At 36.1% G+C, this 23,711-nt stretch overlaps 1 protein-coding gene across 1 annotated transcript in view; it reads right to left on the bottom strand.

Annotated features, from left to right (window-relative positions):
- LOC135700852 (putative metabolite transport protein HI_1104) overlaps positions 1-22,741 on the bottom strand; it is a 50,289-nt gene extending 27,548 nt beyond the window's left edge. Inside the window, exon 1 of the mRNA XM_065221510.1 lies at positions 22,207-22,741. The gene's annotated coding sequence lies outside the window, so the exon portion shown is untranslated. The remainder of the gene's footprint in view (positions 1-22,206) is intronic.
- Between the last annotated feature and the right edge of the window lie 970 nt (positions 22,742-23,711).

Here is a 23,711-nt window from a genome sequence, read left to right as displayed (position 1 = left end):
CAGAAAGGAGATCAAAACCAGGCTTGACGCAATATCCGTTGATAAATCAAATGATTTATTATATGAGCTTTATCATCTTTTGTGATTATATTGAACTGCATACACATTCAGCTATTTTTTTGAGTGTCATTGGGCAAATGACCAAAACTGATAATGAACCAGAACCTTTTATGTAACAAACACAAATTTCTAGAATTAGCAGTCTTATTGGGTACTGTTCATATTGACTTAAACTTATGAATTAACTGCCGTAAATGGATTCTTGAGCAATTTTTTGAATTCATGCTGAACATTGCATTAGGTCCTAAGTAACATTGATCGATTCTCGTCGTCGACTTTCTTTTCGTTAATAACTTGAGCACATAACCGTTACTTGTTGTGTTTGTCGTATTCAGGGATGGTAGCGAGTCACTTTTTAGTGACTTGGTCACTTTTTTCAAGCCAGTCACTAAAAAGTCTCTTTTTTTAAGGCCAAGTCACTAAAGCCAATTTTTCTTGTAATAAGTCACTATTTCAAACAGTTTTAAAGAAACAGCTTTATCTTCTTCTTTCCTTTATTTAACGTCGGTCTCTGTTCCGCAATCTAGTGCCAATCACCGACGGACATCGATTGCTATCCATTGACGGCAATCGAATGTGCAGGAAGGCAGCTTCCACACCTGCGTAGGATATCGCACCCATTCAACACACATGGGCCGGGACCAACGGTTTTACTTCCCTTCCGAAGGAAGACGTGACCAGAGATTTTTATGCCTTAGAAAAATCCCACCAACCTCGGCTGGGATTAAACCCAGACCCATTGGGGTGTTAGAAAGCAGTCACGCTTACCACTACACCACAGGCGCCGGCAGAAACAGCTTTAGCTCAAACCCATTAAATGTTGAAGCTGAACACGTACTTCATTTTAGTAAGTCTAAGATCACAGCATTTTTAATGTCTTGACGTTTCGTACTATAAAAAATGTGGAAACTTCAATGATCTCTGAAAACCTAGATCTAGAGATCTTAAGGGGAAGTCCCCGAAAATTTAGCCCAGACTAATGAATTGGTTTAAAAATCTATAAGCGTGAGTTTAGACAAATTCAGGATAGTTCCATGAGATGCTGAAATAAAATCGAGAACCCTTAAGATGTTCCGAGAGATTCAGTATAGAGACCTTCAGAAAATTTATGATAACTTCAGAAATTTTCAAGAATTTCACAGAAATCCAGAGAATTCCAGGGAAGTTTAAAGGTGTTTATTTTAAAGCAGAACTGAGATATTCTAGAGTTGAGAGTTTTAGGGAAGCTCCGAGAACATGAAGACAGATCAGAGAATTAAAGGGCAGTTCATAAAACTTCAAGGAAATTGCAGAAACCGAAATTTCCGGAAACTTCGGTTTGCTCAGAGAAATTTTCTCGAACGCGATAAAAACTATATGAATATCCGGAAAATTTGAGAGTATTTCAAGGGTGTTATATCATGGAAATTTCAAGATCTATAGAAAATTCGAAAATTTAACTAAGTTGACTAAAGAACATCAACGAAGTACCATCAATAAAAAAATAAAGACGAGAACTTTTAGCAAGCACCGATATTTTCAAGAAATTCCAGAGAACTTCTAATAAATTTAGATATTTTGGTGTTTCATTATATTCAGTGAAGTTCCGAGTACTTCGAGGACGATTAGATAACATCAGAAAAATCCCATTAACTTAAGGAAATTTGCAGTGACTTACAAGGAGTTCCTTGGAATTATGGTATATTCCGAGAATTCTATCATTGATCCGAAAACTTTAGAAGCTTCAGGGAATTATAAATATATATCAGAAAATTTACCGGAACATTTGATCAATTTAGAATTAATTTCATAGAATAAGCATAGAAAACTTCTTGCAGGGAAAATTAGTGATTTAAGGCAAAGTTCCGTGAGCGTTTATAAACTTTTTAATACTTAAGGAAAATTGTAGAACTTAAAGGCAATTAAATCAATTCCAGTAAAATGGTGGATTCTTTTTAAAAAAATACTAAGTGCCCTGCTAGTCTAGAGAATTTAAAGGAAATTGAGAAATATTTTGGGCAGTTTTAAAACAACAGAAAACTCTAGGCTATTGAAGAAGTTATGAATTAGTTTCGATAATTTTAACTTCAGACAAATCTTGAGAACTTCAGTGAAATTCATAGAACTAGGGGAAGCCTAAAGAACTTCCTGAAATTTCAGAATAACTTCGAAAATTTCACAGAAGTACAGAGATCTTCAGAAACATTTCGTGAACTTCATAAAAGTCTATGGAACTTAAGGGAAGATCCGAGAACTTCAGGAACTTTTATGAACATTTTGGGAGCATCTCAAATAAGTTTAGTAAAGCTTAAAAAACAAAGGGAATTTCAGGGGAGTTCAGTTCAATTAGTTTCACTAAATTAGTGGGAAATATCCCCAGATTTTCAGAGAACTTTAGAGATATTAAGAAAATTATTGAGGTTTTCACATAAGTCAAAACGTTCACGCAAGCTTAAATATTTTTAGATCAGTTCAATTAAATTCGTGGTAGTATAACAAGCTTCATGAGAACTGCAAACACTTTAGAGAAGTTTCGAGAACTTTGAGAAAGACATTGATCTTGCTAATAAAGATCTAAACAAAAAAAAAACTTCAAGAAAGAACGGATATGCTCTGAGCAGAGATATTCCAGAGCAGGGAAATTACATAAATTTAAAAAAAAGTTTCGTGAAATTCAGTTTAGAGAAGATTCATGATCGTTAGGAAAATTGTGGAAACTTTAGGAAGTCCGAAAAAGTTTAGAGAAGTTGAAAGAAATTATGAGAAGTATTGCGAGCATCAGGCAAGTTTCTCAAACTACAAAAGAACTTCAAGGCATTTTAATTAGATTCATGAATATTTTGGGAACTTAGCCTTTATACTGTGAAAGGAATTTGACTCCCGCTTCTTGAAAATTTCTTGAAGTATTATAGCTTTTCAGTTCAGAATTTATAAATTTATGTATTCGTTACTGAAGTTTAATCCATTCTGGATCTATAAAGTTCAATGTGTGGATGAAAATAACTAGGAATATTAAATGTTTCTTAGTAAAAAAATTATTAAATTTCCTGAGAAATGATAAGATTCCCTGATACTTCCAGGTATTTTCAGGAAAAATAAAATTCCCTGTGAATTCCCGGTTTTTCATGTTTTTTTTCGGGTAGTAGAAGCTTGGAGGTTTAGTCATAAACTTTCTGTTGGAACTTTCGCTTGCATCTTTAAGTGTTTATGAGAATCTAATTGAATAAGTCTAAAACATCAAACATTTATTTGGTATACCATCAGAACGACTAATTTTCTTCCCTTAGGTCTCTTTTTAGTATTTTTTTTACAACTATAAGTCACTATTTGGTCACTTATTTCTTCAACATGGTCACTAGACTGATGGAAAATTTGACTTTTTCGCTCCACAGTGGTTTCAAATCGGGTCCTGATAAGCCTCCCAAAGTTACAACTCATTTTGGTTAGAAACAGACTTCGCACAAGCCATTTGAAGTTTACATGTAAATTACTATGGGAAATCTCAAATTTTTGTTCATTGCCTTCTAGTCTTTTTCCATATTGAGCTGCGAAAAAGTTTGATAGCCATTCTTATATAAAATCAGCTACAATTTTGCTGAAAATCGTTTCTATGTAAAACGAGACAGGAAAAAGTTATTAATTATTTAAGAGATTGGTAAACTTATGACATGATTATGCAGCTGCTCTGTAGGCAACACTGTATTTTGCGGTGTGATATAGTAGCCATGATTTTTGTGTCCTATTCAACGCCCCAGAAACACCAATGTTGCCTGCTGAGCAGTTGATTGAGCATGATCATAAGACATCAGCGCATTGAACCATTGATAACTTTCGATCCTTGCATTTAATCAAAAAGTGGTCTTGAGCAAAGTTGTAGCTGGGAAAATTTCCTACAAGTACAGTTGAAAGCTTTGGAAGCAGACCGATATGGTGAATTATTAGATAGACATGAACAAAAATCTTGGTTTTACCATAGTAATTCCCATACAAACTTCAAATGGTTTGTGCCATCTCAGTTTCTCACCAAATGGGTTCAAATTTTGAGAGGTTAGTCAGGATCCGATTTGGAATCATTTAAGTATTGTGGAGCGAAAATTTCAAATTTTGCATCACTCTAATGGTCACTAAAATCACTATTTTTGACAACATTGATCGCTACCAGCCCTGCGTATTAGATGCTAGACTTTACATGCCGTGGGGATACAAAGAGAAAGTCGACGAAGAGAATCTTTCTTTGTTACTTAGGACCTAATGCAATTTTCAGCTTGCATTTGTATGGGTAAGCAAGGGAAATAATTCAGAACTATTCTTAAAATTATGGACGATTTTTTTTCTAAAAGTCGATAATTCCATAACATGATGGTCGCTTCATAAGAAGCATCCCACTCTAAACTATAGCTCTAGTATCAATTAAGTATTTCCAAATATCTGATAAGTATTCTTAAGTTTTTTTTAAAGTATTTTAAGTTTTGGATATATTTAATCGTAGTGACGGGTTCCTAATGTAGTTATTTGTTGTTGTATATTCCGTTACGTTTAATCACGTACTTAATCATATTAATACTAGCTTCAAGTTGATTTAAATTAAATTAAGTAGTATAATCATGTTTATGAATAAGTATTTTAATTCTACTTCTGAAATAGTTCTTCCAAAAACATTTTTCTTATTTATGATTTCGAACTGGCTGTGCCGTTGTCATCCAGAACTGCCAAAATAAAACGCTTATGTTAGTCGTCATTTCAGGCTAAGAATTACCTCAAGCTGCTTGTTATTTGCCAGAGAGCAATAGCAATACAATGAAGCATAACTGCTAGTTGGGTTGATTGACTCGAAATCGAACTGATTGAGATTTGAGAAACTTACATCGGTAAAGATGAGTTACGACGGACTGGTGAGGGAGTTGATTGAGTATCCTGATAGTAACCGAACGCTTCATGTGAAATCAATATGAATTTCCCACTTTTAGGCATCGAAACCCAGTTAGGATAAGAAGGAAAATATTAATTTATTTCAAACCATTGATATACAAAAAAAGTTATAAAACGTTACTAATTTGTTCCCATTTCGTGTAAAATAATCCTTAGGTAAAATATATGAATTTATTTTAAACCAATCCTCAAACAGTCCATATTAATGTTTAAACACATAACAACTGTCTCTGATGAAAGATATAATCAATAAGAGAGCGGTTCCGAGATTAACACAAAGTGGATATGTTGATTCGATTATGCCCAGTCTTAATAATAAGCCTTAAGCAGTAGAGCATCGAAGGTTCCAAATCCGAGGAAATGTGATTCACTTCTACAATGAACTCATTTGGCGGCAATGTAGGAAATGTGGCTTTCCGGACGTCATGCGGATGATGCGGAAAGCTTTCACAACTTCTTATTCAGCTTCCATCAGCGTAATTCCGTTGGTTATCGTCTAACGGTCAAGATCCTAATGGACGAAAAATCCATCTTTATGGAGAGATGGTTTTGGAATAGAAAAATTTGTTTAGAGGATTTGCTTCCACACTCAGTTTCTTCCACAGTAACTTTCCAAATAGTTCCTTACTCTCCCTTTGAATGATGGGTGAATCGGTTTGGTATTTCCTTGAATCAAAATGGTCTCCTCCTCAATTCCAAAAATGATAAATTATTTTTCTAAATACGCACACACAAAATCCCAGATGAACCGCGTAAATAATCGAATGAAGTCAGTCTAGCAACGGTGGTAACAAACTAGCGCTAAATATTTCTTAAGTATTTTAAAGTATTTTGAGGTATCTTAGATATAAGTAAGAATTTTCTGAGTATAATGCAATAAATATAAAGTTTAGAGTGGGATGCTCCTAGGTCCCTTGCAGTGTTGGAAAAATATCAAAAAATCAAATCCCACCAAATCCCAAGATTACGCTTGATTTTCGTAGACAAAAATCAGCAAGTACACAACTGCGGTTGATATTGCAAGCTGTGATGTCGCAGCTCGGAATATCAAGCTAACAAAACTCACCAGCTGCAAATCTCTCCAAACTGTGGTGAGATTGAGTTTCATGATTTTTGCTTTACACCCGACGCAACCGAAACTTCCATAGCGGCTAGCAGCAATCGCTTCGTGTCTGCCATTGGTGAAGATAAAAAAGATATAGCATTATTAAACCTTCTCTTTCTATGAAAACGAAGAGCAAAGGAATCATTTTTGCGTCGATTCAATGGAGGCTTCAACTTTACACGTTGTGAATAGTCTCGCAATAAGGAGCTTGTAAAATCAATATCAAGCATTCTATTTTGCTCCAATATCACTTGTGATATTGAGAGCGTATGAGAGCAGAAAAATATCAATTTGCTAATGATCATGCCATCACTGGTCCCTTCAATATCGAGCTATGGAGAGTTGACTGTATTTTCATTGATGAGCAATGATACGTATTCAAGTTGCAGCACACTAAAACTTGTAAAATGTTCTCGCAACATATAAGGCTGATCCAAATATTATTTTCATTTTATGTCCGGCATCACTCAAATACTTAGCTCGAGGTGGAAGGAAAAATAAATATCAAGGAACGATTTTTTTTAAACAATTCATGTAGTAATAAATAAAATAATTTATAATAAAAAAATTGTGCAATTTTAGGATAAATAGCAGAGTGAGTGACAATTTTGAACAGGGCTGATTATTTTTGCCCATTCAATATTTTGAATTTTTAAAGGGGAGAATGAACAAAATAGGATGTGTTAGGAAATGCATAATTTTTAAGAGTCAATCTAAACATGTTGATGTTCACTGTTGGTTCTTATCTTTGCTGTAATTATGACAATAAAAGCTAAAACACTTAAGTTTTGAGTTATGGTACAATGAAGCTGTTTAGAAAAAAAAAATCAAAACAAATCCTCCAGATTCCATCGATAGTACTAAAACTTAGGGAAACGATTCTATGGGGAATATACTTTTCTAATTGGCAGCCAGCCTACCATGAAAAGAATTCACATAAAGACAAATCGGATTACGACCAACCAGCTACCAGTGCTACCGTGTGTGACGATTTTCTGCATATATTGTCTCAAACTCGATTAATAGTTTTACACTCTATTTTGGTGTTCGAAATTGAATCATACCAGCTCAACCAGAAAGCGTTTCCAGTACGCCCTACTAAATGCCAGTCAGTGGAAGCCCATCATCGCTCACCAATTATCGCTATTAGTACATGCAGATCGTGTCTTCATGCGTGAATGCATACCCCTTTGCTCTTGCATGTAGACTATAGGCATACCGAGTTGTCAATTAAAATTTATAGGATACACGATAAGCGCACTCATTAGAGGTTCGCGACGTGCATCTATGAATCAGCGCATTTTTTTTAGCTGTCCCGCTCAAGCGCACCACTCAGCCGTGACGCGCCCGTCCCTGATATGGACGGATCCCACCAGCCCACTTTCAACGAGAAACACTATCCACTCCCAATAGTCGCAATCTCTCGTAACGGACAATTAAGTTTTACATCTTTTCACGTGTGCGAAATTTATGCAACCGGTCTCGCTTCTTCGCTACCGTCGTCGTCGTCGTGATGGGGCATAGCTGCGGCTCTGCATGCAAAATGAGAAGCAGATCAAACAGCTGATAGGCGCCTATCAGCGTAGTCAGAGCATTCGAGGTTTTTATTTTTCGAAACAGATTAGCGAGCGATTGATACCCGGCCATAGTGATTAGAGCCTCCACACCTGTCGTCCAGTTAGTAGTGGCCACTGGTTGGCAGGTATGTGGAATTGCTTCGAACTTGACCATTTGATAGAAGGAGGAGGCGCAAATTTGTCAAGTCATGGATGCAAGGGTAAAACTGTTTTAAATAATTTAAGCACTGATGTACACAGAATAAAAGTGCAACGACAGCGTAGAGTTGTCAGAATTCAACATTGAAGCGGGAAAATTTATGGCGGCTGATATGTTGCGTTGTAGCTTTCGGATTGTCACCATGATGAATGAGTTCATGCGCTTCGGGGGGTGGTTTAATTCATGCTGAGTTTTAGTAGGATACGAATTCAATGAAGTGTGGATTTGAATTTAATAGCAGATACGCACAAGCATTTAATTTGGCTGTTACGGTTTCAATGACACTGGTAGCCTCCATAAAGAGTTGTTTTTATTTAGCATTTTAAGTGAAATACGTGCAAAAATGAGCGATTACACTAATTGTCAATGTCACTTCTTATGAATGAGAATTAAGTGTCGGTTAAGTTCAAGACCATTTGAATCCACTCATTGATGAAATGTAGTTTTTGCATACACAGTGTACACCTGTTACACAGTCATCGGAAGAATTCTATGAATGGTATAAACAGTTCACATAAAAGTAAGGTCAAATTAATAATATAGTCATTCACGGTTTATAGCATCAGAGAAAAACGAAGCAAAACTTCTGCGTAGCATTAGGCGGAGCAGGTCGAAATCGAAACCGACGAGACTCGATTGAGCACTCGCTGTAAGCCGCCTATCGCACCGTTCATGCTGTAGTTGTTACGATGAAGTAGCAATCTCAGCATAACGTCATTCCGCAGCGCTCGTGGTTGGACGATTAAATTAACCTATTCAAGAGAGCGGGGCAATCTATTACACCCTGTAAACTGTCCGCGATGAGCAAAGCCCTAGAAGTATCTCTATGGATTCGAAGACGTTCAAGATCGAACAGCTGGCATCGGTTTTCATAACTGGGTAGACGGTATGGATCTTTCCATGGCAGCTCCAGCAGAGCTTATCGAAGAAAACGTCGTTGAACGGACTCAACTCTCTCAACACCATTGTTGTAGTCTAGGTTCCAGACTGCACAGTAGTATTTCTGAACCAGCTAACAATACAATGATTTGAGACAATATATGCCGGATACTTTTGTTGCTATCCTGAAGATGAAGCCCAATGTCCTTGACGCTTTAACGCCAACATTCGAAATGTGCTGCTTGTACGTTAGCTACAAAACAAAAATAACTCCCCGAACTTTTGCACGCGTCACACGGTTGATTGTTGTACTCTGAAGTTCATAACTAATCACATTGAACTTATATTACCGTTGTGCCCCAAACCTCTATGATGCCAAAATCCGAACACCCTCCAACTTATTTGGAATTTGCCATCAACAAATATTTTTACCGCTCGTTATGTCCCACTATTCTCACAGTATAAATAATTAAAACAATGGTTTAGACCCTTTGAATAACTTGTTTGATGAATAATTTACCCGCCACATATCAACGTCATAAAATTGAATATTATGTTTATTAATGTGCTTTTTACAATTTTTATCAATGCTTTTTACAATAAGAATGGCTCCATACTTTCATAACAATCAGCAATTGCTATAAGGAACAAAATTACAAATTTTTACGAAATTCTGAGAATCACTATATCGTTTTGCTATGGAATGGCTGAATAATAATATTACCTTTAGAGAAGTGACAAAGTTGGGCTCTAAACAAAATCGAAAGGTCAATTTTAAGGTGTTTCGCTGTGAGATCCTTATTCTACTTCGAAACTTCAAGTACACAAATATCAGCTTCCAGGACACGTACCATATTGAAACTGTTACTCCACGTTCGCTGCACTGCAGCATACATAATAGACTGATGCAAAATTTGAAATTTTCGGTCCACAGTGCTCAAACGGTTTCAAATCAGGTCCTGATTAGCCTCCCAAAATTTAAACTCATTTGGTAAGAAACTGACTTGGCACAAACTATTCGAAGTTTATATGGAAATTACTATCGGAAAACCAAACTTTTTGTTCATTTTCTACTACCCATTTTCCATATTGCTTTTTCGAAAAGTTCTATAACTATTCTTATGGGAATTTTTCTAAGCTACAACTTTGCGGAATATCGTTTTTCAGCCAAATGTCAAATTAAATAGTTATTAATTGTTTAAGAGATTCATAATCTTATGGCATGATCAAGCAGCTGTTCTGTTAGCAACACTGTATTCTGCAGTGTGACATAGTAGCCATGGTATTTGTGCTCTATTCTTCTCACTAGAAACACCAATGTTGCCTGCTGAACAGTTGAATGAGCATACCCAACAAACAATTTAAGCTGCAGATTAGCTTATACAGCCTTAATTTGCCTTATGCAGCTAATTTTTGCCTGTATAAGCTAAGCTGCAGCTAAAATTGTTTGTTGGGTAATCATAAGACATCAGTGACTTGAATCATTAATAACTTTTGTTCCTTACATTTGATTGAAAAGTGGGTTCCAACAAAGTTGTAGCTGGGAAAATTTTCTACAATCACTGCTATCATTTTTAAAAGCATAGTGATGTGGTGAATTGTTAGATACATATGAACAAAAACATAAGTTTTCCCATAGTAATTCCCACATAAACTTGAAATGGTTTGTGTGAAGTCAGTTTCTTATTAAAGTAGTTCAAATTTTGGGAGGCTAAGCAGGACCCAATTTGGAACCGTTTAAGCACTGTGGAGCGAAAATTTCAAATTTTGCATCAGTCTAATACATAAAGTAGCAATTTCATGTGAATTGAGGCACTAATTTCTGAGATTTATGTAATTGAAAATTCGAAGTGGACTATACAAGGATTCACCTTAACGGTTTTATTTCAATTTTGTGCCATGATGACAAACGAAAAAAGTTTTACGCGTAATTTTTCTTCAGAAAAATGCGATAAAACTTGTTTTTATTTTTATTTTTGATTTCTATTCCAATATTTTTCGAAATAACAAAACGATTTTTTATTTTTGGGTCATAAGGTTTCTAATAAGAAAGTCGTTACAATGAGTGCGTTTGGAAACACTACGAAAATAAATGGGAATCAAACCGGATCTGTTCGATTAGGAGTGCTGCAAAGTAAGCGTTCAGTCCAGACGAATATCGTAAAAGCCTTGTTATAACATGAAAAATAAATTTGTTCATATCTGGGATCGCATCAGCAGGCAGCGCTTGAAATTTTAGATGTTTTGTTTTGCTGCGTGTTTTTAATCCACGAATTTAACAGCTTTGCTTTAACTACGTTCATTTATGTGTAACAATTCTCGATTACTTTTTCAAAGGGACGTATCTGCTTTTGTAAACAATGCATTTGATCGTCAATTTGGCGTAATTGGTAGCTCGCCCATGCATGCTAACACTACCATCAGATAGGGGAAATTTTCTAGTGATGTTAGTAAGCGTGTGCGAGCTACCAGTTACGTCAAATCGACGATCAAATGCATTGTTTACAAAAGCTGATACGTCCCTTCGAAAAAGTAATCGAGAATTGTGTTTCGTGTGGTGTTTTGGCTGCTTTGAGTTGTCTAATTTGGTTATCCAGTAGTGCAGATTTGGAATACGAAACAAGATTATCATCAAGATAGAAGGATACGAGTAAGTGTCTACATCTCAACAAACATTGAAGCATAATATGAGCTATTCAAGAAAAAATGATCTTCTTCATGAGCATGAGCATGATTGACCACCCGTTGATAAATATGTTATTCCCAGATCAGCTGTAATTACTCAGAAAATCAATAGAGGATGCTTGGGAGTAGCATTCATCCTCAATGTGTAAGAACTGGTGATCTCATACTAGGCAATACTAGCGCCGGCCGCGTCCGAATGCAGGTCAAGAATTGAAGGGTAGGAATGTTTTGACGTGATACCCGCTATGTTGGAAGTCCAGAAATCTTCCGCACTTCTACGAGAAATCACTGGGATGTTGGATAAAAGGGTTGGGTTTACAGCAGCATTCGTTTTGGTAAACGATTAGCTGAATTGATAGCCTAACGACCCTATAATCAAAAGGAGCTTGAGATTGAACCCACGGCCTTCTGTTCATTATGCAAAAATGTATGCCATTAGGCAGAGGAGTTCCTTTTATTACAACAGACCAATGATCAATTTGTTGTTATTACAATGTATTCATATTAACAAATAAAACGATTAAGGAATCTTAAAAGGGGAAGGGCTTGAGTTTAAACTCATGATGTTCTGTTCAATAAGCAAAAACGATCGCTCTAAGGCCACCGAGCCCCTCATATTACATCATACAATGTACGATCGCGTTGTTGTTGCAACCATTCAAATCATTCATTGTTTCGAATTGGAAGACGTAAGACGGGAAGAGAATCCATAATCCTTTCACATTTTTGGGTTACCATGCCATGTACATCACAAAACAAACTACGACAGATGTGACGATTTTACCAGCGTATTACGTAACAAGTATTGTTCATCTTTTAAGCGATCTCAACCAAGCTACTGAGGGTATGGGATGTATCGAGTAGTTCCGTTTATTTTGCCTCAAAACGGAATTCCGTGGATTTTCACGGAATATTTTGAAGCTTTTTCGCTTGTTTTGTTGCTTCATTTCGTTTCGCTTAGAGCATAAAATATCGAGTTGAATTATTGTCATGTATTCGAAATGTAACGGAATTCCACGGAATTTCATTTTTACAACATAATTTAAAACCTAATTTCATAAATTTTCAAAATAACTGTCAGTACTGTTTGATTATCGAAAAACACATCTTATTTTATATTACCGTGAGTTCTGTCTGTTTGACGCTTCCACTCGCTCCCTAATGGTTGAGTTGATGAAACTTCAAATTTGTCTTCAACATTTCGAAAGTAGTCTCGATTTGCCTAATATCAGTTACAATTCTTCGCTGCACACAGCGTAAATATTTACAATTTTATGACAAAACTTAGGTAATCATGATATATCTTGACGCAGTAGGTCTCTTTTTCATTCGCGTTGTTTTCAAAGATCAAAATGTCATGATTACCTGAGATTTGTCAATCATGTAAATATTTAATACAATGTAATTGTTATATATTTAATTTATTTGCATTAACGAATAAGTGTCAGTGAATCGCTTTTATTGTCTACGCTAATCCTGCTGCTGGTTTAATTATACTCAACAGAGGTAATCAATGATATAAAATGAAATTATAAACACCTACAAAACCTACAAATAACGACCCAAATTAATGAATAAAATTATGATGCCTCGAGAATGATGCCTATATAACATGAGCCACTAGATTCATAGTAACACCCATATGACATTAACGAATATACGTAAATTAAGGCTCAATTACCAATCTGACTATGCTAGAAAAAAGGAGGAAAATTGACAAGTAGATAGATCTAGATAGAGCTGGAATTAGGGCGTAACTTTTGTAAACAATTACTTCTCTCGATGATTTCTAGGGGCTCAAGTCTCGCCCACGCAAACCAACATAACCATATTTATCTACCAGATGGGATGTTGATTTGCGTGGGCGAACCTTGAATTTCTAGAAATCAATCGAGAGAAGTAATTTTTTACTCAAGTTACGGTCTAATTCCAGCTCTATCTAAAGATGTCCACTTTTTGATTCTATATTCTTTTAGAAAAATAAAAAGTGTATCACTTGTTAATTTCTGAGGATTTTAAACCCTATATTTCCCTACTGTAACACTAAGTGAAATTAAATAATTGCTCAAGTTTGTCAATGCCGGGTGACCTCAGGATGTACGGGTATGAGCAGGCATACTTGAAATGGGTCGTTGGATTTACAGTAGAGCTATCGGCTTTCATCTCCAGGGTGAAAAATGTATGCACTTATTGATAAAAAAAAACTGTATCAGCAAATAGGTGTAGACAAGTTTCTTTCATTATAGAGCTGACGGTCAGTGGAAGATGGGTTGTAACCTGAAGTTTCTGTGGACCATATTTAGACTTGTAGAAAGCTTTAAAATCTCGTTAAAACTTACAATATTACTTGGGACCAGTTCTACGATTTTGATTGATAATAACGGTTTCTTTCATCAGAGCCGACTTGAGAATTACTGTTGACTTCGAACTTAAAAATTCTAGAATGTTACCCTTTCTCGTTGGTTAAAAAGTAGTAGTTCATAGTTTTGTGCACATGTTTCACATCACCTATTTTGACTACTCCTACCAGCGATAATATGGAATCGGTTGCAGTGACCCACAGCAATCGTTACTTCCGTCTTATAATTAATACACGTAGACAATACACACCCGATCGGCCCATCCGAGAAAATAAATCATGAAATATGACCTTGAAAGTTGTGGTAACGGAGGTATACCGCAGAACAAATAACACCACAAATGAGAAAGGAGAGGAATGATGTAACCGAATACATTATACCCCCCGAAGAAACCCCACGACGATGATGATAATAATGTGCTACCGGCACAGAGGGTACCATGTATTTAGCACTATTTATTGCACATTTCATCTCCATGCAAGCAACTTTTTGCATACAGTTTGTAGGCTACATCCATCATTACCGTGGTGTTCTACTTTGAACTTCCGCTATGAGTCTCTCACCGCAACAGGTCACATTGTTGTTAAGTTGTTAGTGTGCTGCAGCCATTTGATACCGAGCCTGAGTTATTATCACACAAGATTTATTTAATTAACTAGCTGTCAAAGGGCGAGCCAAAGCCCGGTTAATTCGATCCAAATGCATTTGTTACCGCCTGTCGGATGTAAATAATACAGTTTGGTAGGGTAGATAACTACTTCGGTCAATTTTATCTTTGGTACAAAACTATAGTTCAAAAGCTGCAACACAAAGTCTTGTGCAAAGTATGAATATTCCCACTTTTTTTTTCTCAAAGACAAAAGAAGCGCTTCGACCGCATCCATTTTTCCATTCCATTTTTATCTTCATCCGTAGGCCAAAGTGAATCCAATAGTGTTTCAATGGGTTAGGATGGATTCAGGTGTGGAAGCTGCCTTCCTGGCACGTCGGTAGCATTGGTGCTCAGCACGGAAAACAAGATCGACGGAAAAAACAAACCAAAGGAAAAAAAAATCCGCTTTAAAAATAGATGTAAAGTGTGTGTATTGGGCTTAGTATACCCAAAATTAGATCTCAACCCTAGGAACCACATGATTGTATCTATCTACGATTTATTTTGAAAGACAATTGATCGTCTTCGACCAGAGGTTGCACAAACTGATTCACTTAACACTAGACAACGGATAACACACAAACATCCAGTAGACCAGTAGATAAATTTCCCTTTACGAAAAAAAGTTCCACCGGCTGGAGCGTTAATCGAATCCTCACTTCGTGGCACACACAATACGCCTGAATGACGGGTGATGCCGCTAACCGCACGACCACGAAGCCCACAAGTGAGTATGTTGTTGTTTTTCAAAGTTTTCCAGGTTTACTCATTTGATCACAACCAGACAGGACGGTTTAAGATCAATGTCACTCGTCATCCAACGAGGGTAACTGAAAAACGAGTAACACGCTGTAAGCTCGTTAGAAAGCAATTTACACGGTGATTCCTTTCACAGGAAGAGATTTGCCATTGGGAGAAGGTAGACTGAACACGACTCTGTGTGTAATGTGATGGTGTAGAGAAGCCTGATGGTATTTAATGATTGCTAGTACCTGCAGGGTGACAACAACAGGTAGTTGGTAGTAATTATTTCATTAGTTAAACAATTGACAAGTGGTGCTTGCGATGTAGACAGAAATCTGTCACGTTTTGTCACTACAAGCATAAACTCCTGTTGTGACTGTAGCAGCTTAACTGTTGTTTAAAAAATAAAACTGCACTTGCTTTTCAAGTTTGATTTAAATTGTCTGGTGTGAATTAACTGATTAACTAAATGATAAATTCAGTAGCACGTATCATGTACCAGAATTCGCGCCGGATTTGTTTTAAGATGTAGCCAAAACCGGTTCTGCTTCAACTCATTAGAGATACAATTATCCACCAAAATGGGAAACGCTTCCCTTCCTGTTGTGATTGTTAAATAGCACATTGGAGATAGATCCCAACCCAAACAGCAATGGTGTTTACTTGGGAGGTGTTGTTCAGAAAATCATCAGATCTCAGTTTTTCTCCCCGTATTATTAATCATTCTCTTTAATGACCACCGATTGGGGTCTCCCTTAGCTCAGTCGGTGAAGGTGCAGCTATAAAGCAAGACCGTACTGGAGGCCGCTGGGTTCGATTCCCCAGGGCTAGGAATTTTTCGGGTTGGAACATTTCTTAACTGTAAAATTGTACTTGCCACACAATAATACTAATACAAAAATGGAACAGACTTCTTGAAAGCTCTCAATTAACAACTGTGGAAGTGCTCAAAGAACACTAAATTGAGATGAGAGCCGGCGTATAGTCCCAGTGGGGACGTAAAAAGCCAAAGATGAATGACCACCGCAGTCTAATTTCTGCAAGGTCGCTCTTGGGTGCGAGCGAGATTAGACCTGTCCGGATTGACCAAAACTCACTTCACATTTTTCTGTAACGTTCCAAGAACTTGTATCTTTGCAGATTTTAACACTTGTGGCTATTTTAGAAAATCGTCCAAAATATACAAAAAGTTAAAATCTTTCAAAGAATAAATCGTCTGAAGTTTTGCAACACGGACAGGTCTTTTGATCTTCTTGGCATTGTATAACATCCGTATGCCATAGAACGAGATGCTGTGAGTGAGTGACGCCCCATTTCAGAGCTGGTGGCAGAGGAAGAGGAGATCGTGACAATGCTGAAAAGCTTGGCGGGAATCGAGCAAGAAATTTCGATCGGTTGTGATTGCTCTCCGTCGTCGGCAATGCGCGGTTTTAGCACTGAGATGGTAGATTTTTTTAATGTGATATCCGTGTTCTGGTCGACAGGAAGCTGTGATGGAATATTTGAATGACGAAATTTATTTGCCTAATGATGCCATACTTGCTCAATACCGTTTAAATAGTTGAAACCAGTTTGGCATATGGCAGCTAATAAAAGTGATAAAACTATAAAAAGTCAAAAACGTTTACCTCTACGGTTGTAAATCCTACGTAAACTTTAATTTAGCACAGTGTTCGTAAGGGAACATAAGTCTTAAAAGCAACATTTAAGGTCGCTGAACTTGTGTCTGGAATCAGAGATATCAACCACATACAACGTATACAGTTTAGAGGGGGAGGGGGGGGGGGGGTAATGTAAATGCATGGATAATTGTCCACAAAGGGGGAAGAGTGTCTAAAATCTTTCTAAAACTTTCCACGTTGTTAGTGGACAGGCATGAATTTTCACTTCTATAAAGCATAGTGGCTAAAAATTGTTTAATTTAGTCAAATGACGATTGTTCGCTTATTGATAATTACTCAATTGGTCGATTAGCTGAATTCAAGTACTTCCATTGGCTAATTGAAACTAATACTCAGCAGCTCCACCCTCAACTAATTCTTGAGGGTGGATAAATTGCTCTGACGTTCCTCGAAAATGTTCTTAATTTCTACGAAGTTTCATAAACTTCATCTAAGTTCCATAAGGTTCTTCTTAAAGTTCTTTCAATTCGCCCAAGATCTCAGAACATCCATGACCTTCTCCAAACATCAGGAAAGATCTCTTAGAAAGTTTTCTATAAATTTTCCTAATCTTCTGGGCGAAACTAAGTTCTCAAAAATCCCAAATCAAACAATGAAATTCTAAGAAGTTTGCTGAATTTCTACAATACTATACAATTTCCTGAACTTCTACGAAGTTCATTGAGTTTCTACTAAGTTTACTGAGCTTCTACAAAGCACACATAGCACAAAGCACACAAAGTTTTTAGACATAGTATTAAGTTAAATTTGTTACAAATAATCAACAATTAATTACCAGCTCAGTAAAGCTAACGCAATTGAGCCTCCCAAATATACGAACTAGATAAGATAATAATTGTCGTTTCCAGCTATTCAATTTTTAAATTCATTCATTGAATTTACACAAATCAATATTGAAAGGTACTATTAACCAAGTTTTTTTGTCAAAATATTTAGTGGCATAATAAAATACAGAACAGAAAAGTACATTTTCGCACTGCACACTGAACAATCACTACACGCTCAAAGCAAAAAAGGCTATTTTGCTACGCCTATTTTGATTTGATTTCAATGGCACAAATTTTGAAAAGAAGAATAACCATAATAAAATTTATATGGTAATTTTGCTTAACGTTTGGGGTTTGTGTTTGGGGTATCATCCAAACCATTTGTGGAAAAGTTCGCCAATTTGGGTAATCGTTTGTTTATGGTATTTGTTTATTAGGGAAGCTATACAATAAATTCCGTGTGTGCTATCTGCTTCTCCCTCCCAAATTGTCACCTAGAGGAGACATTGACGACTATTTTGGTTTAACGGTAAAACTCTATTTTGATGAAACCGGTTGCAAAAATCGATTTTGTTGAAACTGGCTTCAAACAGGGTTGCTTCTACTCACTTCCTATAAAAAAATTGATTTTCTGAACTATGAAACCATTACATGTTATAATGAAATAAAAAAGTAGTTTAAAGCTACAAGAAGAGGTTGTAAAGCATGTTATATAATCATAAATCATGTCAATTTCACATTCAGTGCGTCACAATCAGCGATTTTACTATTCGTGAGCGCTCACTCTGAGTACACGAATCGTAAAATCGCCGACTTACTGAATGTGAAATTGACAGGATTTATGATTTAAACACATGCTTTGCAACCTCTTCTTGTAACTAACATGATCAAAATATCATTATGATATCTAATGATTTAATAATTTCGAAAAACTTTGTTTTTTAGCAAGTGAGTGGAAGCAATCCTGGTTTCAAAAATTAATTTTGATGAAACTGGCAGCTATTAAAGCTATATTTATCTACTTTCGTTTGTTTTGGTGTGTACTGGATAGGACCTAAGTGGGCATCGGGTACACGACGTTAGGCATACGGTCGTTAGGCATACGGTCGTTACACAGCAAAAAATAAATTTTAATATTACATCCAAGAGGATGCACTTCAATCGTGACGAAAATCTCATGTAATTTTTATGGCCACAAAAATAAACAAATACAGCAGCGTAATGTCAATTCGTGCATTGTATTAACGATAATTTTGTCCTTTTTGGCAGGTAAGTTTACACCATATTTTCGACACGATTGAAGTACATCCACTTTGTTGTGATATTAAAATTAATTTTTTGTTGTGTAGGCATAATGTACGATAGGCATAATGGACGTTAGGCATAAAGGACGTTACGCAAAATGGTCGTTATGATGGTGAATTCTAGAAGGATGATAATGGGGACCGTTTATTGATTGCTAATATCGGTGACAATAATGAAAGAGCCTTAATTTTTGGGACTCATGAACACTTGCGACGTCTTGGACAGGCTAAGTATTGGGTTGTAGATGGTACGTTTGCCACAATTCCTTGTTTGTTTCGGCAACTCGTCACTGTTCATGGAAGTATCGCTCCCTCACATCAGTGAGGGACTTCTCTGACAATTGTAATATGTGTGTAACAATATACTACAACAAATGTGTGATTTTTTTTTATTTCTAGATGCGATTGATTTCAAGATATAGTTGAAAACTATGCTGAGTTTTCATTGCAAGATTACTTAACCGCTATCACTACTAATCTTGAATCTAAATAAATATGTAGCTACGTCACGTTATTCAACGCTTAGTCAAATTTAAGCATTGTTTACCATGCTCGAAACAGATTTCTAGAGTTGCAGGTATTTTATGCCTAACGTCCATTATGCCTAACGTATATTATGCCTAACGTATATTATGCCTAACGTACATTATGCCTAACGTCCGTATGCCTAACGTCCGTACATAATTTTTTCGCCGAGATTCCAACAGCCGAGTAGTACTGCAATCTATTTTGCTGAGATTCAGTAATACAATTGCCGAGACTCAGCTAACAAATAACTATTTGCTGAAATATCAGCTAACAAACAGATATTATGCAGAAATATCAGCAAAAGTGAATGCCGAGGTAATCGGCTATTGGAGATTTTTCCGAGCTAGATTAAGTGTGTATGCATAACGTATTTATGCCTAATGGGGTACACTTGTAGGTACCTAAAATCGGTTCCAAATATAAAAAAAAACTCTGATTAATCCATGTACTAGTGATAAGAACCTTTCTTACATAATATCAAAAAGCTTCATTTCATATTCTAGACACTATCTGAAGGGCAACCGAAACATGCTAATGACAATTAGTGAAACTCTACTGAATATTGAATTGGCTAAAACAGCCATACACAAGTTTCAAAATGATAAACGTACAGTGCTGGCAATAATTTAAAAAATGGTAATTTTTATGTCAATAAAAAAAAACTTTAAAGTGGTGTTAATTTCCATTTTTTTCATGCATCAAAATTTCATAAATATTGGTAACTGGTGGATTTAATATTCCAAGTTTATTGGATGAGTTTGTACGAAGTATGGATTAATTTAGTAAAATGTATCTTATTTGACTACTATTTTTCAAATTGCTATTTCTTGAAGTAAAAAGATCCAAATGAGCTGTGATTTTTGTCTTGACTAGTCAAAACACTATTTCTGCAATTGGTTGTAAATTTACTAAAAAATCCAACATTTACAGTCAACAGATAACATCATTTTAGATATAGGATAATAACTACCTTCTCAAACACTACAACATAAGCTTTTTAGTAACAGAGAAGATGGAACTGTTGGCCGCGAAAAAAAAAAACCAAAGCGACTGAATCACATTATTTCTCATGTTTTTTTTTGTAAAATGAAAATAAATTCAAACTGATGTTACGTTTTTCGAGGTGACTAGATTTCAGTTATCGTTAAACAGGGTTAAATAATAGTGTTTCGACTATAAACAGTAATAGCTACAGTTCATTTGGTTAATTGGTTTACGAAATAACAATTTGAAAAAATGTAGTCAAAAAAGAATTGTTTTGCTATAAGTACTCAAACTTCTTACAAACTCAACCGTTAAAATTTAAAATTAAACCTTCAAAATATGATCCACCAAGAGAAAAAATTTCAGAATCAGAAACATACTGAAAAGTTACAGCACTTTGATGTTTTTTGGAGAGGAAAAAATTACGGCGATTTCTTTATAATTAACATAGGTTACTCATAGACTGAGTAAAATTTTCCTCGCTTTGCTTCAAAAATCTGCTCGAATATGAGGAAAATCGACAAAATATTACTCAATATAGGAGTAAACTAATAGACTGAGTGAAACCTCTATCAATTTTCTTCGTATTTGAAAAGTTTTCCCAGCAAAATCGAGGAAAAGTTGACTACATCTATGAAAAACGTACGGTAATTTGAGTTAGTTTAATCGGCCGTGTACTAAATACTCATGTGGGGAAATTTTGCGCTATATGATGACGATTTTACTTTTCAATTTCAAGCAGTTTAGACAGTTTGACGTTTGAAGTATAATGTTAACAACAACAGTTACGGCTATTTAATAATTTGTTCTAATGCAAACTAATGTTCCTATCGCTTCATTTCTTTACACTTGAAAATGCTTTAGATAACAGATTTTGAGAGTCAAACCTTCATTAATGTTCTTGGTGCCCCTACGATACAGACCATAATATGAAATAATGCTCTATTTAATATTATACGAGAAAGACATTTGGATGGATTAATCAGAGTTTTTTTTTCAATATCATTTTAAGGTTGCTAAGAAACTATGATATTGAGATATATTTCCGTTTATCGCATTCCACTTTGTTGTCCATATCTTCAATTGAAAATTTTAACTTGTTTGTTCATATCTCCGGAACTAAAAGTCTCATTGATATAAAATTCAATAGGGTTCCATGGGAGCCAGATAAGACCAAACGTCAATTGACAATTTACTCAAATCGGTTCAGTCAACTCTGAGAAAAGTCAACAATAACAATCTTAAAGTCATGATTTCCTTAAAAGTCGGAAGTAAACTCGGAGCAAACACAACGTAATGACGTCTTTATAGACTGGTGCATAGGCCCAAAAAAAAAACACAAAATTATAGTTAACAGAAGAATAAATAAACATACAATGACAATAAATTTACAATTTTATAGTAACAAAAAAAAAAGATTTCCATTTGCAATTTTTAATATAGAGTATGAAATGCTTGCTATCATATAATGTAGAACAAATTTTCAGAGAATATCAGAAATTAAAAACCGAAATTACGCACGGTATGAACCACAAGGTTGAAGTTTGCATTATAAATTTAGGATGATCTCATAAACTGTATAATTTATCTTCCTCCTAAGCCTTTACTAATTGTATCTATCTGTAGACATAAATTAAAGTAACAGATTCCCACCGCATTATTAGCCATGCTTATCGTCTTGCACGTTAAATGTATTCTGTCTGAGACTGGTTTGCCATCCCGTCAACCCTCATACATGCATATAATTAGAAGGCTAGAAGCCAATTATTCACCTTTAAACTTCTAGTAATTGTCGGCCGTTGTTGTTCGTTGCTCTGTGTATCGTTTGTTCCTGCAGCTACTATCACACAATTCCACACATACACACTTCTGGGTGCTTCGTTAAATTGCCAGAAAACGAAATCAGTTCACTTTCGTTTCGATATCACCGCGAGCGTCTAGCAACGAATCAGATTTGATCAATAAATTGTATATCACTTTTGTTTCCCTAATTGCACAGGATTTTGGAGTATTTCAATCAACGAGCGTGAGCTACCACAATTTCGCGCGCAAACTCCTCTTCTGATTATTTTTTTCCCACTTCGAGCAATTTCAATTAGTCACTTCTTTGCCACCAGCGAGATTCCCTATCTTCTAAGTAGAGTTATCCTAAAGTACGGATCGTATATTGCTTTGCGGTAAGGAGTCACTCACACACACGATGGCGAGGGGTCTTCTCCTAAACCGAGAATTCCTGCAAAGACAACCGAATCTTCCGCCGATCAGCCACTAACTAAGTCCGGTTCACTGTCCGGTGCTTCAATAAATAACAAAAGCGCTTTTTGTTTCAACGCTTCTCGATCTCGCCCCAAGCCTCTCCGCACTGGGTAGCTTTATAGCGATCCAGCAGCAGCAGCAGCAGTTGGAGAAGGTGGCGGGCTTTGGTTTCAACACTGGAATAGTGGTACTGAACTGACTGCGACTGGGCTGGGACGCATACTGGATCGAGGCACTGGATGTGGTGAGTGAGTGAGCGCGCGAGTGAGTGAGGTGGAGAGCATGTTTCACGATTATTGGCTCGCCCGCCTATTTGGTTTAGGCCTCACAGCCTTGAGGCAGCAGGTAATGCTGCCAGTAGTGCTAGCTAGCAATATGACCGACCAAGACCGACCCGTGACGGGTTGATACGGGATAGATAGACATGAAATCCACCGTGTGTATTCTAGTTCTCGCCTTTAGAATTTGTTCTTGACTTTGTTTTGCCTTTCTCGTACACCGAGGTGTACCGAAAGGCTATAATATCACTCGAAAAACACATTATCCTATTATCCCGATCGGATATCTGATTCCGGAGATATTTTGTAATTTTGTAAGCAAAACAGTGCTACTCACGTTTTTTTCTCGACGACGATTTGAGTGCAATCAGTGCTATTTTTTTAACTGTTTTCCATAGAACACGGGTGAATTTCATCCTGATCGGACATTTGGTTCCGGAGATATGACCATAAATAAAACCCTGATTATTCCCCTACCGGTTAAAAGTGTCTTTCTCGTGTAATATGAAGTATTAAGTAAGAACCTTATATAGTGTAGTATTAAATTGATACTAGGTGAAATGAACTCCAAAATAGGTACATTTTTTACAATTGAATGAATGGCAACTATTCAAAGCCTTTTGTTAGCCTTTACAAAGAAAATTATGAAATAGACAATTTGTTCTTGAACTAATTTTCCTTTAAGTTTCAAACTAATTTTTCATTCCCTTTCACCCGGAAATGCTTCGGATACCTATCCTATG

The sequence above is a fragment of the Ochlerotatus camptorhynchus genome, unplaced genomic scaffold, assembly GCF_037179485.1.
Source record: "Ochlerotatus camptorhynchus isolate MF236.1 unplaced genomic scaffold, CSIRO-AGI_Acam_v1.1 ptg000143l, whole genome shotgun sequence".
Classification (NCBI taxonomy): Eukaryota; Metazoa; Arthropoda; class Insecta; order Diptera; family Culicidae; genus Ochlerotatus; species Ochlerotatus camptorhynchus.
Note: the sequence above shows the minus strand (reverse complement) of the source record. Positions and strands in the feature narration are given on the sequence as shown.